Source organism: Erithacus rubecula, assembly GCF_903797595.1.
Source record: "Erithacus rubecula genome assembly, chromosome: 4".
In the NCBI taxonomy this organism is placed as follows: Eukaryota; Metazoa; Chordata; class Aves; order Passeriformes; family Muscicapidae; genus Erithacus; species Erithacus rubecula.
Genome location: NC_136686.1, coordinates 42513280 through 42530745, shown reverse-complemented (window position 1 = coordinate 42530745; position 17466 = coordinate 42513280). Strand labels below are relative to the sequence as shown.

The window sequence follows — 17466 nt, the reverse complement described above, 5'->3', positions numbered from 1 at the left end:
GTGTGTTTTTAATTTAAAACTAATTTTATCCTCAGAAGGTATAGAAGATTTAAAGAAAGTGTGTATCCTAAGCAAGGAGACTAAAGCCCTTTGGGTATTTTTGTAGTTCAAGACTAAAGGATAACTTCAAAAGCACATAATTGATACAATTTTTCACAAAGATTTCCCTCTCTGTCTTCTCAGTTTCCCAGGCAAAACCTTACCTGTTTTCTAAGGCATGTTATAAAAATTTATATTCTTGTATTGGAAAGAGAAGCAACCCTTGCTTTTTCAACAACTTTGCTCTTTTTCTCCGTCATCATAAAATACTTCAATACATACTTAGTTTTTGTGAGTGTGTGTAAAAATCATGAAGTTCATTCACATTATGGCTATGCACAATAAAGAAATGCATTAATACTTGGTGGATAGGAGTGAGGTTTCACTGAAGCAAGAGTTTTAGCTCTAATAGCTATTATTAGGCCTTTCCAGAATCTTGGCATTTCTTCCTAGATAATTTCCATAATGGAAAAAAACTCCACTGAAGACAAACTCTCTTAACATGTGAGACACTGTTGAAGGATGAAACAGGTTAAATCATAACATCAAGCTCGACTTTAGGCTCCTGCTTTTGAAAATGGAGCTGCTTAATATACGACACTTTAGATGTCCTTTGGACAAATTGTCTGGTGTCTGTAGACTTTTGATCTTTGTGGAGTAGTTTTTCAAGAACATTGAACCTTGAGTTATGCTTCTGAGAGATTTTTAACTATCTCAGTCAACCTCTTCTAATGGAAAAATGTGAAGTCTAATTATACATACAAAAGTGTTTGGTGTTTGCAGGCAGTTTAATCCACTGTGTGTGAAGGACTTCCTTCCTTTATTTACATAACAGACAAAACACTGGTCCTGTTGAAATTAATATCAAATTTCCATTGACTTTAGCCATTTCACCATGTTGAACACAGCTGTCAAAAAGAGATGTCGTTTCTGTAATATGACAGCAATAATATAAAATATAAATTTTATAATCCTTTCTCTCACTTATTTCTGAAGAGTTCCAGTGGCCCTTTATATTCCTTGAGATCACCTCCTGAGTGATTCCTTCCATGGAATTATTAAACACTCAACAGAGAATGCTCTAATCATTAGTCATGGTATAATCTAGACACTCCAGCTATTGGGGACAACAAATGCCACTTAAAAATCTAACAACAGCAGAAATAAAAAAATAAAATAAAAAAGCCCAAACAAACAAACAAAAAAAACCCTCAAAAAAACCCCAAAAAAACCAAAATTACCCCAACAAAATATGTGTAGACATAGGGTTAAAACACAAGTTTTCCCCTACACAGTCAAATATATCTATTGCACTTTTCTTGCTTGTGTGAGATGGATTTTATGCATGCAGTCTTCCTTCCTCAGTGTTTAACTATCCTGTAAGAGTGGATTTCAAACTCTATCTTTATCCTCAGATGTTTTGCAAAGTTTGTGCCCTGGGAAGTTGAAGTTCATTGGGCAAAAGAAACAACTTAGCCCAGAGTTCCTGCTTTCTTTATCAGCACTCTAATGATCAAGCTAATGAAAGACGGGGCAGGTGACAGCACTGACAGCTCCTCTTCTCCACCTACTTCTCAAAGTGAAGGATCATGTCCTTTCATTTTTCACTCAAGCACCTGATTCCTGAAGGAAGTTTCCACCCTTTGAATCCCTGGCAGTATTTGCCATCAGCTTTGAAAATCTAAAGCCCTAAATAGGCATGGTTCAAACCATGGCATTTCCATGTGGCTGTTTCCAGCTGGCTCTGCTTAGCCTGCTAGCTTTCTGGGGTTCCAGGAGAACTCTGATTTCTTGTAAGGGAAACCTAGGAGATAGCTTATGAATCAGACATGGAAGTACCTAACTCTAGTCACAAATTGTTTTTTGAGAGAATAGCTCTTTAAGCCCTAAATTATTTTTTAATTGTTGACAGCACATCACAACTCTTCTGTGCAATCTTTTTCCAGTACAATCCTCTTGCTACCCTAGTTCTCAACATATTTTACATCAAAACACATCCTTTGCCTAGTGCTCTGTGAAAGCTGCTTTGTTACTCTTACCAAGAAGTGCAGCTTTTAACATTAGACATTATCACTTAAGCTTTTGATCTTGTCTTTGGTTTCTTTCCTGCTTAGAAATATTCTCATTTTATGCTTCTGTAGTATACAAATACTAGCTTCTGAAGAGTATTAGTCCAGCAGTTAAGCGCATTTACTTCACTACTATGGTATCAAAAAATCCTCCAAATGAAATATGAAGTGCCTATAAACAAACTAGATTAAAATCAATCTCAAAAGTTATTCAGTGTCTGATTGGGGCCCCCCAGAATCTACTGAATATTATCAGTCTAAATTTTATTGACTTTCAATGCATTCAGTGGAGTATGTCTCACCCTTTTACTTTGTGCAAAGTACTTTGCAGGCTACACCATGCTCCATTCACCATTGTACGACCTCAAGTGGAACAGTGGGACAGTGGGATAACTCATGTCAAAATCACATGGATGGCATTCAGCTGAGTACATGCAGACTCTTACAATGTAGACATTTACAGCTAAATGAGACACTCACTGGTCCTGTTACAGTCAAAGGAAAGAAACAGGCATTTCTAGGATGCAACTTGGCTTATTCTAATGTAGACATCTAAAATAGGTTAGATGAATCATACACTAAAAGTGCCTATTTTTGGTTCCCTTTATGCTCGTGGAGAGTGACTAGCTCAGATGCAGACATTCGCATAGTAGACATCTAAAGTTAGGTGAGATGAACAACCAAAGATGTCTTTCCACACCACTTTTAAATGTCTGCTTTAGGAAAAAAAAAGTCAAAGAATTATTTTCAGCTAACACTAGCCTTTTCCAATGTATCAGATCTCTGAGTATTTTATTTGTAACCTGTTCCTAAAAACACTGTTCAAGATCCAGATCACAACTGATACCCATCACAGACAAGTTTTTGGTAGATTTTTTTTTTTTTCCCTTTGTCACAATACTGCAATGCTGTGATCGGGAATCAATTTTGTACCTCAAATAAATGTGCTGTGTACCTGATCAGTGCTTCCTTTAAGAAAGACTACAATAAACTCCAACAGATCAATATAGAAGAAAGCAGGAGATGATAGCTAAGTAAACCAAGGTTGGTAATAAAGGAATGTGAATACTAAGACTGTTTGGAACCACCCATCCATGGATATAATTGCAGCAGACAAAGTGAGAAGAAAGGTTATGAAAAGTAATATGATGACTACAGAAAAGATGCAAGGCAGCAGAGAACTCTGAAAGCTAATATTCCTTCAGCCATAAAAACTTCTGCTTATCACAATGGCTATTGTTGTCTATGCCACCAAGCTCACCTGCTTCTTTTTGCTTGGTGCCACTATCCTACTGTCAGTATGGGCAGCAGTCATCCAGACTAGCAGATGCCATCACTGGTAACTCCTAGCTGTACAAACCTTTGCATTTACTTGTTTACTAATAGTTATGCCACAATTTGGAAAGATCTACTTTGTGCTATTGAATGTGCATATCCGTTTATCTATGTAATATAAAAAAATTACAGATTTAAAATTCTCAAGGGAATCACAATGGTGTAATCATATCACCTGCAACACTTCAGCTTCATCATACATGAGTAGAAGCTGTTTATTATCTCAATATAGAGTTATTATGTCCTCCCTGCAACGGTCGAATCTCTTCCTTTACATAGGTTTTGTGGTGTAATTTCTACCAAGTTGCTTGCCACAGCCCACTGGTTTGTGCTTACAAATATTGTATGCTGGCCCTCCAAATAAGAATCAGATCTTTGATCCTACATTTTAAGAAAGGTAAACTTTCAACTCAAATCTTTCCCCTCAAGTGTCCTGCAGTTCTGTACTTCCCCTCCTGAAGGTTTAGGTCACCTTGTTGCTTGAGGAATCTGTCAGGGATGCAAACAGACATATAATTTCTCAGTCAGTTTTCTCTCTTCATTTTACACCTACATTTTCACAAAGCCAGAAGTGGCTACATGATCTCCTGATGGAACACAGTATCACAGAAGAAAAGTCAGGCAATATCCTAGCATTTTAAGGCCATCTGTGTATACACTGATGCACATAGAACATTGGAGCACTTCTCTCTATATAAAATCTTTTTTCTTCACATCCATCTAATCTTCTTTACATATTCTGGTCTCAAACATTAATATCCTGGCCTCAGATTGATAAGAGTTTGAATATCTCCAAAGTCTGAAGCAGCAACGTTTGACTTATTGTTTAACCCTTGGATATTTATATTCATGTGCCATATAATTTACAGAATCTGTTATTCGTCTGAAGTGTTGTTTTCAGAAGGTCAGATGCTCAGATTTAACTTGCCAGAGTCGTAATGTGGTTTCTGCAGATATGCAGGGTAAGGGCTATTTGTTCATCTTGGGCATTGTGGTTTGCTCTATTAAGTTATCACCGTAGAGTTCACCTTGAGAGCTCTTCCCTGAAGTGTAAAATGGTTAACCACTGCAGAAGTTGCCACCTTGCAATGCACAAAAGGCTATTCCTACAGCAGCTGATCCACAGGCAAATTCAGCAGCAGGAGTTAATCACATTTACCACATGTTAAAGGTATTGTTGGGTTAATTTTGAGGAATACTGAGCACAGCACACAGAAGGCTCAAAATTACATTGAAATAATTTCTGATGTCGTGCATTAAATGAACTGACGTGAAAGAGAAGCAGAGCTCCGGGACAGGTGCGCTCAGCAGAAAGGTTTACTTGGAATAAGCCCCGTTCCCGACTATTCTATCCAAATGGTGTCACGCAGAGCTTCCCTTTCAGGGATCGCATCCAAGCGCCCGCCTTCCTGAACTTGTGAACTGTAAATTTAACGAGTTCAACAGGACAATTCTAGAGTGTAAAATAATATCCTTGTCTCCAGTTTGGGAACTCGCTGAAACCATCTATTTAGAGGGGCACTGCCGGGCTAAAATAATGCGGCTATTTAAAACACCGGCCTGGCCGGGGGGGCGGCTCCGGGGGTGCCGCGGGGAGCGCTCGGCTGTCCCCGGCCGGCGGGGCACAGGCGGGGCCGGGCCTGCGGGCACGGCCGCTGCTGGGGCGGCTCAGGCCGGCTCGGTACAGTGGCGATCGCACCCCGCTGTAACCGCGGTGCCGGGGGCAGGGAGCGAAACAGGGAGCGAGGAGGGGATGCTGGACATGGAAGCGCCCCGCGCCCCTCAGGTGCGAGGGACCCGCGCCCCGCCCCGGCCCCGCGCCGCGCCGCGCGCGCCCTCCCCGGCGCGGCTCGCGCAGACGCGCGCGCCATCCCCGCCTCCCCGCGGGAGCGCGCCTTGCCCGCGGCGCGGCGGGGGCGGTGGTGGCGGTGAGGGGAGGGGATAGCGCGGGAGCGCGCCCGCCGCGGCTCTTCTCGCCGGGCTGCCGAACGGGCAGGAGCAGCGGGAGCAAGAGCGCCAGTGCCGCCCTGACCCTCTTCTCCCCGGGCGGAGGGGCCGCACCTTCCCGTGAGTACCGACCTGGCCGTCTCTGTCACCGCGCCGCGCATCACGCTGAGGGAGCTGTCGCGCCGGTGTGACATCCATCCCTCCGCACCGCCGGTGCCACATCCATCCCGCTTCAGCGCCGGTGCGACATCCATCCGCCCGCAGCGCCGCCTCGCCCGTCCTCTCTGGGTACCGGGGCTCCTCCGAGGGGGCGGGCGAGGAGCCGGCCGGTGCCGCGGCGGCCGCTGCGGGGCTTTGTTGCGGCGGGGCCGGCGGCAGCTCCCGGGCGGGTCGGTCCGGGCCGGCGGCAGCTCCCGGGCGGGCGGGTCGGGCCGGCGGCCGGGCGGAGACGCTCCGCGGCTGCGGCGCGCCCACATCCCCGGGCGGGCTCGGTCGCCATTTCGTGCGCTGCCCGGCGGGGGCGAGGGCCGGGCGTGTGCGGGAAGGAGCTGTCGGTGCTGAACTGCCGCGCTCCGCGCTACGGCTCTTGAGCCTTTATTTATCGCCCCGACTTCTTTTTTTCCTTTACCTCTCCTCACAGTTGCGATATTGCTTCTGTAAATTGCTTTAGGTATAAAATAGCTACAATGTATCTGAATTGCGGGCTTTTCGTGTTTTCGCTATTTTGGCTTCTTGATGGCGATTAGTGCGGAATATCGTGGTGAAGTCTGTGCAGCGAGTGCACTTGTCTCTTTGGTTACAGGCTAATAATTAACCAAACCTTCAGCTGTCGCTGAGGTCTTCAGCATAGATGTGGTAGTTTTGAAGTCTGAAATGTGTAAACAGTATCTGATTAATAGCTGTTTAAATATTTAAGATCATAGTGTGCTTCAGCCCAGTCAATAAGGCTGTTCCATATTGACAAGTACTTTGTGAAAGGAATACTATTTCTTAGCTCTCTGTGTAGTTGGATAAAACAATGGAAAACGTGATATATAGCTCTACGGTGAAACCTATAGATCATGGCATGATGTTCTTTTATCCATAAAGGTTCAGCTTTTGTGTGTTTATTAGAAAAACCTCCTACTGAGTGAAAAAGCCAGTATTAAACACCTGGGTTTCTTTTTTTTTGAATTTTCCCCGTCTTCATGCATTTCTTTCTCTGTGTCTGATTTTGATTCTTAATTAAGTGTATTATGGAAAAGGTAGATAAAACCTGAAAACTTTATTGTACCTATAAAGTGCACTATTAATGCTTTCAACATCTTCCATCATTTAATGCAATAGATGTGATAATATATGGATAGTAGTTATACGGTCTGTGCATAAAACAAGTCACTGTAAGACATCAGAAAGCGTCTGGACTGTCTTGAGTATGAGAGCAGCCTATATGCCAAGAGCCTGATCCTGCTGCTGATATCTTTGGCAAAAGATATCAGTTGGAAAGAAGAGGATAGTTTAGTGTTACATAGCTCAAAGGACCTAGAAATCAGAAAACTGACTTGCAGGTGCAGTATCTTTTTAATATTTCTTTAATGTGTTTGATGTTATCATTTCTGTGAATGCACCTCAAGCATTTGTTTACATTTGAATAGAAATTGCAGTGCAAGTGACCAGAGCTGCTAAAGAGTGTGATGCTGAGTCTGTGAAAGTTACTTATTTAAATTTCAAAGTACTTTGAAATTCTCTTGGGTGTCTAAAATTAGCTGTCAGACTATATCAGTACAGAACTGGGAAAGTGTTACATTGTGAGAATATTGAATGTAAAGAAGCAAATCCAGAAAGCTGCTTGATGGTGACAGAACTTGGAATCCATTGAATGAATTCACATTCTGGGAAGGTTACACTGCAAAGGCAGTGTGACTAAAGGCAAACTGTACAGCTGTGTGACCACATTGGATGGTGGAGTAGTGTATACCAGCTAGGGATGGAGCTAAAACCTTCTTCACAACTCACAGATAAATCCATGACTAATCATACTCATATTAGTATCTAGGTTCCATCCTTAGTATTACTGGCCACAGAATTACTCAAAGGTAATAATGTTCAAGGTGAATGACATCACCAGAATCTGAGCCTTAGATACTGTTTCTTATCTTCTTGAAGAAAACATATTATTTATCACATATACCAAAGCTTGTTTGACAAAAAGGACTTTAATAAGAAAATTTGGCTGTTTTAAATGGTTTTTATTTTAAGAAAATGAATTAACAAATCCAGCGATGCATACCAAGACCTCCTGCTAGCTTGTTGCACTCTGGTGTTTCTCTCTAGTGCTCAAAAAGGTGACAGCAGGAGCTTTAGTAACCAAGTTAAGATTTTCTTGGGGGTTAAGGAGATATGTCTCTAATTGTCAGATTTTATTATTTTGAGGACTCTGATTTCAAGTCAGGAAACAGTGATGCATGTTGCCCATTCTTCCTGCTTTAGCGAAAGGACTCGCCATGGTATCTGAACATAAGAGATTGAATACACAAAGGGTTTGGCATTTTTAACAGATTATTGCACAGCTCAAATAGCTCAATCAGCCTAAAAATTAAATCTGTTTTGCCTGCACCTGTGAAATTGCTGTTATTCTGTAGTTTTATTAATCAATTTTATTAATAAATTATTAATTTATTAATATTTTATTTTGAATTGTGAATACTTTAATTATATTGAAATGGTACAGTAAAGTTGTGCTATTCAGTTTTCACTGGACTTGTTCATTTTTTCATGTTTTATGAACAGAGTTGGTAACATGGGAAGTCATACAGAGGAAAGTATATCTTGGTAATGCAAGCTGAGGGAATAATGTAGGAGGTAGTGTGTTGGGCAATATGCAATGAATTTGATTTTGCCTTCCTGAGTGGGCTGATAGTATTTAAAAAATTCCATTATACTTTCTCTGCAGTGATAATTTGTTGCATTTTAAATTGGAAAGTGTGTGTATTGCCTGTTCAGTTTAGTATTAACAATGTTGCAACTTCTGCATTGATGAATACTGTCTCATAAATGTAATATTAAGGGAATTCATAAGGAGTTAATCACTAATAATAAGATTAACATGATGCACCGTACGTTTTGTCCTGCAGTTTGTTAACCAGGAAAGGATAGTTGCAAGCTAGCTATATTGCTTTCTTCTGAGCTACTGGAGGCTGGCTGAGCTTTCAGTTATTTACCTCAATAGAAAACTGAAAGGGAAAAAGTGAACAAAGGAGGTCTGTTTTGCCTGTCCCACTTGCTGGGCTGTTGTCTTTGCCCTTTTCAGTGAAGGAGGGGGTAGAGCTGGGTCAGAGTTGAAGAACACTGAAAAGGAATTCAAGTCTTATATTGAAATGGGAATGATAGCTTAGTTTGAGTGCCGAACACATTTGCTTGATTTAATTTTTTTTCAGTCTGCGGGAGCTTTAACTGACAGATGGCGATGGACTGCCATATAGACTGCTAGAAGGTACAGCTAGATATGTGTTCAGAGCCTGATTAGACACTCAGTAAACAAGTGCATATCTGATGAGACTTTTAATACTGGAGATACTGATGCTAGACACTGTGTGACACACTAGACATTTGATTGTGTGAATTAAGGGCAGACCTCTGCAGCTGGCATACATTCAGGCTTACTTGTCTAGCCTAATTGCATTGCAAATACTCCACTGGATTGATCTTTAGCTTCTCCCTTCTAGTAAATGTTGAATAAGTACAAAAATGTTCATCTGGATCCTCTATTAACTGTTGTTAAGAAGCTTTCAGTTTGGGGGGTTTTTTTGGTTTGCTGTATGAATTGGGATGTATCTTAGTATTCATTTTGTGAATACACTGTTTTCCTACACTGTTTTGGTTTTGAAATGCTCAATTCATAAAGTGATTACAGCTTTCCCCTTGTTAACTTTTCAGTATGGAAGCATAACAGCTTGAATTATAAAATGTTTCTGTAAGAGTTCACAGTACCTCCATTCTCCTTTAAGCAGCTAAACTTTATATAAAAAAGCAGCATTTTATGCAGAGCATCTCAGATGCATAAAAATAGCCAAGAGAGGAAAAAAAGGCTAGTTCAAGTTATGAGAACGTGATAACTTTAAAAACCAGCCTCATTAGAAAGGAACTAGCTGTCTAAATTGTCAGCTACATCAGACAGAATTGGTACAGATGTTGTGTCTCTAAATTCTGTAAATGCTCTTGTAAGACTGCTGAATTTGGATGTATCCCAATGGAAATTGAGTTGCCCTTATACTTTGTCTGTATCACTAGGTATATGTGACCTTTTAATTTCCTTGGGTTTAAAGTATGTAATTGTTACTGTTCAACAGCTTGTTTGAGGAAAAAAAAAACCAAAGCTGGTCCATAATTTCCCAGTTGTATGAGTTAGTCTTTAGCCACTAATTAGGTTTTTCCAGACAGCTAACTATAAGAGCCAACCAAAATATTAACATACCATTTTCCTTTAGACTGTTACCTAAGTGAGGACATGACAGTGTTTATACACAAGTACAGATTGCCTTTTTCTGATGCCTTTGTCCAGTGTGATTCTGAGGGTTCATGTAAAGGACAATGTCACAATACTCTAGGGCTCTGTGTGTTTGCAAAGGTGGTGTGCAATCAGTGAGTGCAGATTTTTGTACCAGATTGGGAGTCAGGAAGCAGTTCTGCTGGTGGAGAACAATTCCATGGAGTTAACTGACCAGAGCACAGGTGCTGGCCAGGGGAATGTTTCCCCACTGAGTGTTGTAGCATGGATAGGGTAGTAGAAATCAACAAAATTCAAAAGAAGAGGAAAAACAAATCTTGAGACAGACCACTTCTTGAGAATGTTTAATAGTTAAGTGGTGTTCATCAATAGGCTTGTACACAAGTTACACTTTTTAAAAAGGTTGATGGTTCTCTTCCCTGTTTCTCCAGTGTTTAGAAGGACTAAAAAGTAGGATTTCCTACCCTCCTGCTCTTCATATCTCTGAGACAATGCAGGAGGTGCTAGATGTGCATTCCCCCTTAGAATTTTCAAGCGGTAGCAGGAAGAGGAAAGCTTGGCCGCAGCTCTTCTTTGGGAGCAATGAACAGGTTTAGTGACTTGGTTCCTGCTGATTTGAGTAAACTGGAATCTGTGGGTCCCTCCACCCAGCCCCACCACCACCTGTAGACCAGTGCTGTGATCTCTGGACAAACTAAACATATAACAGGAAGTTAAATACTCTTGGTGTTCTTTTGAAATGAAAGTAATTTTTAAATTGTGAGCTCAGCTGAATTTGGTATATTTTGTTGCATTTGTTACATGGCAACAAGAAATCAAAACTCGGATTTCCTGCTGGCTGGCATGAGATGTTGATAGGCTGTGCTAGCCATTTTACTGATTTTTAATCTCTTCTGACTAGGGAATTTCTACTGAAGCTCAGAAAAGCAAAATATATTCCTTTTTCTTTCCCATCTTTTCAAAATTGTACAGGATTTCAGTAAGTTTACAAGAGAGAGTTCCTCATTAAAAGAGAAGGAAACAAAAATGGAGTTTTTGCATGCAATGCTGAATACACTGAAACCTCTAGGATTCTCGAGTCTTGGAACTTTAAGTTTTGTGTTCTGGTCCAGCTGCTGTGAAGAGCTGTGTCCTCTCCAAGGAGGAAAGTTTTTTACAATGAGAACAATCAGCCATTGGAATAATCTCCCCAGGCAAGTGGTTGATTCCCCAACACTGGACACTTTTAGATGTGTCTGGCAGACTGTTGGGACATCTTGTCTAGACTGTGCTTTTGCCAAGAAAAGCTGAACCAGAGGTTGTTGAGATCCTCTTCCAGTGTGGTGTTTCTGTGGTTCTGTGTTATGTCTTTGAGGCTCTTACAGACAATCCATAGTCTTCAAAGCTTCTTTCTGATGCAGGTGTCATTTTTGTTCCCTTGACCTAGGTTTGGTTAGGGCATAGAGGCAGACAAGAGTTATCACTATTCCTGCAACTCAGTCTAAGTAGTACTGCAAGGGTGTTTGGGACAACCTTGGGCTTGTGAAAGAACTCATTGTTCATATTGGAGCTGTATGTAACTTATGCTTAGTTTGGTTTTTTGCCTACTGGAGTGATTGTGTTTTTATAGAAGTTTCTGTACAGTGCAGCTCTGACACCTGTAATGTGAAAATAGTCTTTCAAACATCCCTGTTTTCCCTCAGAAGCATTTAATGTATTTATGGACCTTGGACTCTAGTAGCCAATATTTCAATGTATTATGAGGTGTAACATCTTTCCCAGACTACACCGAATTTATAATCTCAATATAAATTGAAACTTCAGGTTTCTGGTTTTCTGCGTTTCATAGTTGGAGTGATTTAAAAATTATATCTAAACTTGGTCCTAGAAAGGGACAAAATGAGGACTATCTTAATTTACATGTGAGCTTATTCTGGATGATAAAGTTGAAATGTAGGCACTTGCATAACTGGAAAGCAAGCCAGTCCAAGGTGACTAAAAGCTAAGTATCTGTTAGACCTTGTAGGTGGTAGTTGTATAAAGAGCATTTTTAACTGAAAAAGAGATAGAAGTGTTGAAACATGTAAGAAGAGTATGACCACCAGAGGGCAGACACAGTGTTTAATGACTCCAACCCCACATCTTTAGAAAGGAGTCTATGCCTATAAAAATGGAGTGAGATGACTGAATAAATAACACAGTAAAAATTGACAAAATTTCATTTCAGTATTATATTGACAGAAATATAATACTGTTTACTGTTTAAGATGAAAGTAAATACATCTGCTTAGAACTCACCTGAGGTTTTTGTGTTTCTACAGTGGAAGTCAGAGTAGTTAATCAGATCATGCAGTTGACCTGTAAATAATGAGTTCTTAAACTTAACTCATTTGCCTTTATATTGAGTTCAGTAATTTTAATTAGAGCATGTTTTTCATTTGAAAATGAAAAGTACAGTCCTTTCTCAATAATTTTTCCCTTGTAGTAAAAAGAATAAAGGATCACTCTGAATTAAATTTCATGTTTTCCCAAATTTACCCCAGGATTTGCATATAATTTTATTTTATTAATAGCATATATGTTCTTTAAAGTGTGCAATTTTCCTCTTCAGAGTATTATGGAAAATATTTAATATTAAAATTAAATGCTTCAATAAAGTTGCCCTTTTCAGGAAAGTTGTAGTGTAGATTTTAGTGAAAGATGATGTCTAGTAATTTTTATTTAGCTTACTTGATAGGAATGTAGGTGTTTAATTAAAGCAAGTCGTGTTTTGGGTTTTACTGCTCATGCACTGTCTCAAGTTACAGTGATAGTGTCTTTTCTTTGGATTACTTTCCTTTAAAACCTAGACTGTTTTTGTGAGGAAAGAAAAGCCTGTAACCCTTTGTTTTGAACCCACAGTATTCTTTATGAGCGTGTCTTAAAAACTTTGGTTGCTCTCTGGGGGTCTCCACTCTACCAGTTAGGCTGAACATCATCAAAACAGCCTTAAATGCTGTCCAAGTTTCCAGTCTTCCCACTATCATTTCCAGCAGGCACAGTTCCAGAGAGATCCTTAGTAACATGGGTTGTAGATATGATCCCCAAAACTTTATCTGAAGGAATTTCTCCAATACTAAAATTTTATGTAATTCACAACCTTCTCACCCTCTTGGCATTGAAATATAGGAGCAAACTTCTCATCACATCCAGAATTGACAGGATCAGACACTTGAAAGAGTACCATGGGAATTAACTATGAATATACAAATCTCAATAAATCATTCACTTGAATAATGTGTCCTAGCTTCTCCCTGCCCTCTATGTCTAGAAGCCTAGAAACACCTAAAAATGAAATCAGAGTTGCAGTTAATAATTGGTTGATTTTTGCACCTTTTTGAAAAAACTGGCTAAAATTATGAGATTCAATAGCTCTCTACAAGATCTCAATTCAGTCCCTTAGATCCAGTGACAGAAACACTGCTGCTGAGAACATCTGCAGCATCACAATCTGTTGGAAGATAGTGGCTGCCAGGGCTAATGCCAAAGTTCACATTTAGTCTTTGTGTTCATTATGTTATACAGACATTTATGTGTGTTTTTATGTGAGGTAAAGTTGTCCATAAAGAGTCAAACAAAAGAGTCAAACATTCCTGTGAATTCCACCACCCACTTAGTTTAACTGAGATTATATGAAAAGACAGCCCAACAGTTACTAATCATACTCATGACAGCAAGCTTAAGTAAATAAATACTGTTATTTTTATTATTATAGATGGAAAAGTTCAAATTGAAAACAAATAGATAGCTTCCTTGTTTGACTGTCAATAAAAAGACAAATTTATTGGAATAGAAGAGAAAGAAAGTGCTGAAACCAGAAGAGAATGTGAAGTGAGGGGAAACAGAGCAAATAGGTCTATTTAATTGCATACAAATATGTACTAACAGAATAGAGCTGTGATTTCTTGTTCACTGAAACAAAACCTCGAGCTGTAGTTTTTGTGAGTGATGCTCATAACTCTGAAATATTGTCTGAATTAGTAAAGAATTAGGTTAAAAAAATAATTTGGAAGATTCTTCTCATCAAGACTGCTCATTTGTTCCTTTACTTGCTGCTCACAAATGGAAAAATGACCTTTCTGTGACGATCCCTTGATGCTCCAGTGATTATTCTACACTAAATTTTATGTTCTGAAGTGTGACAGAACACTGGAATTAAAATTGCAAAATAGTCCATGAGCATATTTTTGTGAAGATGCAGAATAATGCTGATCATTGAAGTTGAGTGCCTGGATTATCCTGGAAGACCAATGGAGTAGAAGATGAAGTGAGACTTCGGTTTCTGAAAGTGTATTTAAAAATAGTTGAATATTTACTTTAATTAGTCAGAGATAAATATCTGTGGTTGCAGGAAATAATTTATAATTCACTATGGTGAGTTAGTGCACTATTTTAATTTTTGATAATTTTCAAAAATAGAATTCAGATTAGTGGAATTTGTTTGATCATAATTATAGTAATTTTCCCCAGTTTTAATATTAATATTTTTTATAATCAACAAAGAAAGGAATTGAACTGATGGCCTTGAAATATGACTTGGAATTTAAACATTTCAGTACTTTTTATTGCCATTCAGATATTACTATAGGAAATAGAGATGTTGATAATTTTAAACACTAAGTATCATTGGAAAGAACAACCCACTGCTTTTCAGATAAAACTGAAAATGTAACTCAACCTTTGGAATGTAATTCAATTTCTGAACATTAATCCTCTAACAAAGACTTGAGCAGAGCCCAGAATGAAAAGCTTAAAAGTCTATAAGCAGGACCCAGAAGACCAACATTTTTTCTTCCACTTTCTTCTTTATCCCTTCGGTGCTGTTTCTACCATCCAGTGATAGATTTTTAAATACCTGCTATTCAGGCACAGGCAAGTAATTAGTATGTAAATCTTGCTTTGAGTGCAATTGAGTGTTAGTAGGCACAGAAATGTAAAACAAAACTTTCAGTTTCCTTTTAAGAAGGCTTATGTACTTTAATATAATCACAGTCAGACTTTAAAGTATCTTAAAACCTTTGTTGTCTAATGACTTCTGAGTTTTCATATAAAATTATTTTGCAAATTTCTGTGTGTTCTTTAAGGCTGTGGCTATCTGTCCATACATTACCAGTCCTAATGAGATTGTAATGTATGATTACAGCTTCTAGACACAATTGATGGGTACTATGCACTACAGTGTTTTAGCACTTACATTTTTCAAGAATATTAAAGCCTGCTCAGCTAAATAGATTCATATTGGTGAATTTTGTTACTGTTTTATATGTCACTGTTCATTACCACAGTTTAAAAACCACTGGGAAAGGACACATGGTTAGCATAAGTATTCCACTTTCAGAAGCACTTAATGTAGCACACATACCTTGCTCATCAAGTTTCCTTTGCTGTTAATGAATCTGCATTTGAGGTGATTAATCTTATTGGTGATGTGGAAAGGAAAACTTTGATTTAGATCAAACTAGTTTATTTCTGAATAGTGCTTCAGTACTGGAGAGCTAACAACTATACTGTGAAGAAAATACAATATCCTGCACATGGCTGAAGACAATGCCTCTAAGTACTGAGTTTGGAGAACCAGCATGGCCAGATTATCCTCACTGACTTCTGCATGAATGGATGATATTCTGTTGTAGTGAAGTTATTGATTAGATACAAAGCTCGATGACAAAAGGTAGTGAATTTTGAGATTCTATTAATTTCTGTTACACTTTGAAGGAGGGGGTGTGTTTGGATGGAGCATCCCTTGCACATCCAGCCAACTGTCCCAGGAGCTGGTAGTGATTTTAATGTTGCATTAGCAAGTTGTAATCATTAGAAGTATCATCATAGAGTAGTTTTAAATAAATACCACTTTCCATTATGTGTATTTCTGTTGATTCTCCAAGCTGTGATTTCTGCTTAGGATATTTCTGTTTATTTTTCAGGCTATGTATTAATTGTGCTATAAATGTAGAAATGCCCCAAATTGACTTCTTGTGAACAAACATAGGTGAGAGAGCAGGAGAGTAACTTTTTGTGCTATGCTGTCTCATCTGAGGCCAGCATTAGTGAAGGAAATTGTGTCCATTTGTTGCGAACAGTCCAACTAACTTTCTTGACATCTGTTACACTACTGAGTTTTCTTCTGTAACTTGTTATGTGTATGCATGGACTATCCACGTGGCTTCAAAAAAAACCTTTTAATAATTATAAGATCCCTTTACTGCCTTGGATAATTGAAATAAAACTATGCTTGTAGGGAATGAAATGAGGGTGGGAATGACTCCTGAGGTGATAACTGTACTGTGCACATCAGCACCAGTTCCCAGCTGGTCTTAAGGTATAACGTGTATTTGCAATTACTGCTACTCGTCACTGTTGATTCAAAGAAGTTGTGGTTAATCTTTAAGGAATGGGAAACTGTTGGAATTGCCTATCAGGGTATATGAAGAAATCAAACTAAGAACAAACTTGTCTGAAGGGCTGGGTTTTTTGAGAAGCCAGAGTTGTGAAGCTGATAACACTTGGACTGACTGAGAACCTGTAACGTGAGTGGTAGGTGCAACCTTCACTTGGGAAATACTGTTCTGATCCTGTCTGGATAGTAATTTAAAGTACTTACAGGAACATTGGTGGTAAGTTAATTTGCTTGAGCTGTTTGAGAAAAATGTGTGAGAAATGAGTAAAGGTGTGTTTTTTCTATCTGGTGTCATTATTTTAAAGTTACATGAAAATATCTCAGTGCTACTGTCTTCTTCTGGTCTACCATCTATGTAAAATGGGAATAATGCCTCTGGGATTGATCTGAAGCTTGAATTGGGCTTTTGATTATTTGCTGTCATTTAGTTCAGTGCAACTTTGATAGAACAAGTATTTCTAGGTACTATGCCAAAAACCTAAATTTGGAAACCATTAAGAAAGCAGCACAAATGCAGATGAAGTAGGCTTAATGTGTTGACAGATTTTGTGAGATGACCATAGTGTTTCCTTGCAAATGACAAGATAATCCCTTATCTCCAAATAACTTTGTCCATGTTGTTGCACAGACAGCTGTTTGTTTAAAGAGGGAATGGGAAAAGTAATCGGCTGGTTTCTGTTGTGTTGAGTAATGCTCATCTGGGAATTCTAATCTCTTGGATAGGGTTTGATGGTCCTTTATCACATGGTGGTGGATGTCTCTTCATCAGGATTAAATGATACCCCACAAAATATTTTCTGCTGATTATGCACGATCTGTTTCTTTCGGTTTGCCATAAGCTCTATTCAATTTTGTATTTCCTGGCTGTCTTACATATACACAGGAGATTGCTATGTAAATAGGAACAGTTTCAGCTGCCTCAGGGAGTCTCTGGGAATGCTGCATTCTCGACATCAGGTGCTATTCATGCAAGCAACTCCAGTTGGCCTGTGCACAGCTGGAGCTGCCTGAGGAAACTTCAGGGCCTGTCCATTATTCCCAGCTGAATACCAGCTGCCTTGCTATAAGGGCAGGTGAGAGTTTATTCAGTCATCATGCTGTGCGAATGCTACAAGGGACTGATCTGAGATATTTCAGTTGAACAGCTCCTGGTTCATGCTGGAGGTTGGTGAGTG

The 17466-nt window shown here is 39.2% G+C and overlaps 1 protein-coding gene across 15 annotated transcripts in view; it reads left to right on the top strand.

The window, feature by feature from the left end:
• Window positions 1-5377: 5377 nt before the first annotated feature.
• NRCAM (neuronal cell adhesion molecule) overlaps window positions 5378-17466 on the top strand; it is a 139989-nt gene continuing 127900 nt past the window's right edge. For 12 of the 15 annotated variants that reach the window (XM_079303356.1, XM_079303351.1, XM_079303364.1 and 9 more), the window contains exon 1: window positions 5378-5510. The gene's annotated coding sequence lies outside the window, so the exon portion shown is untranslated. The remainder of the gene's footprint in view (window positions 5511-17466) is intronic. The other 3 variants (XM_079303353.1, XM_079303357.1, XM_079303359.1) reach the window with 1 other exon arrangement.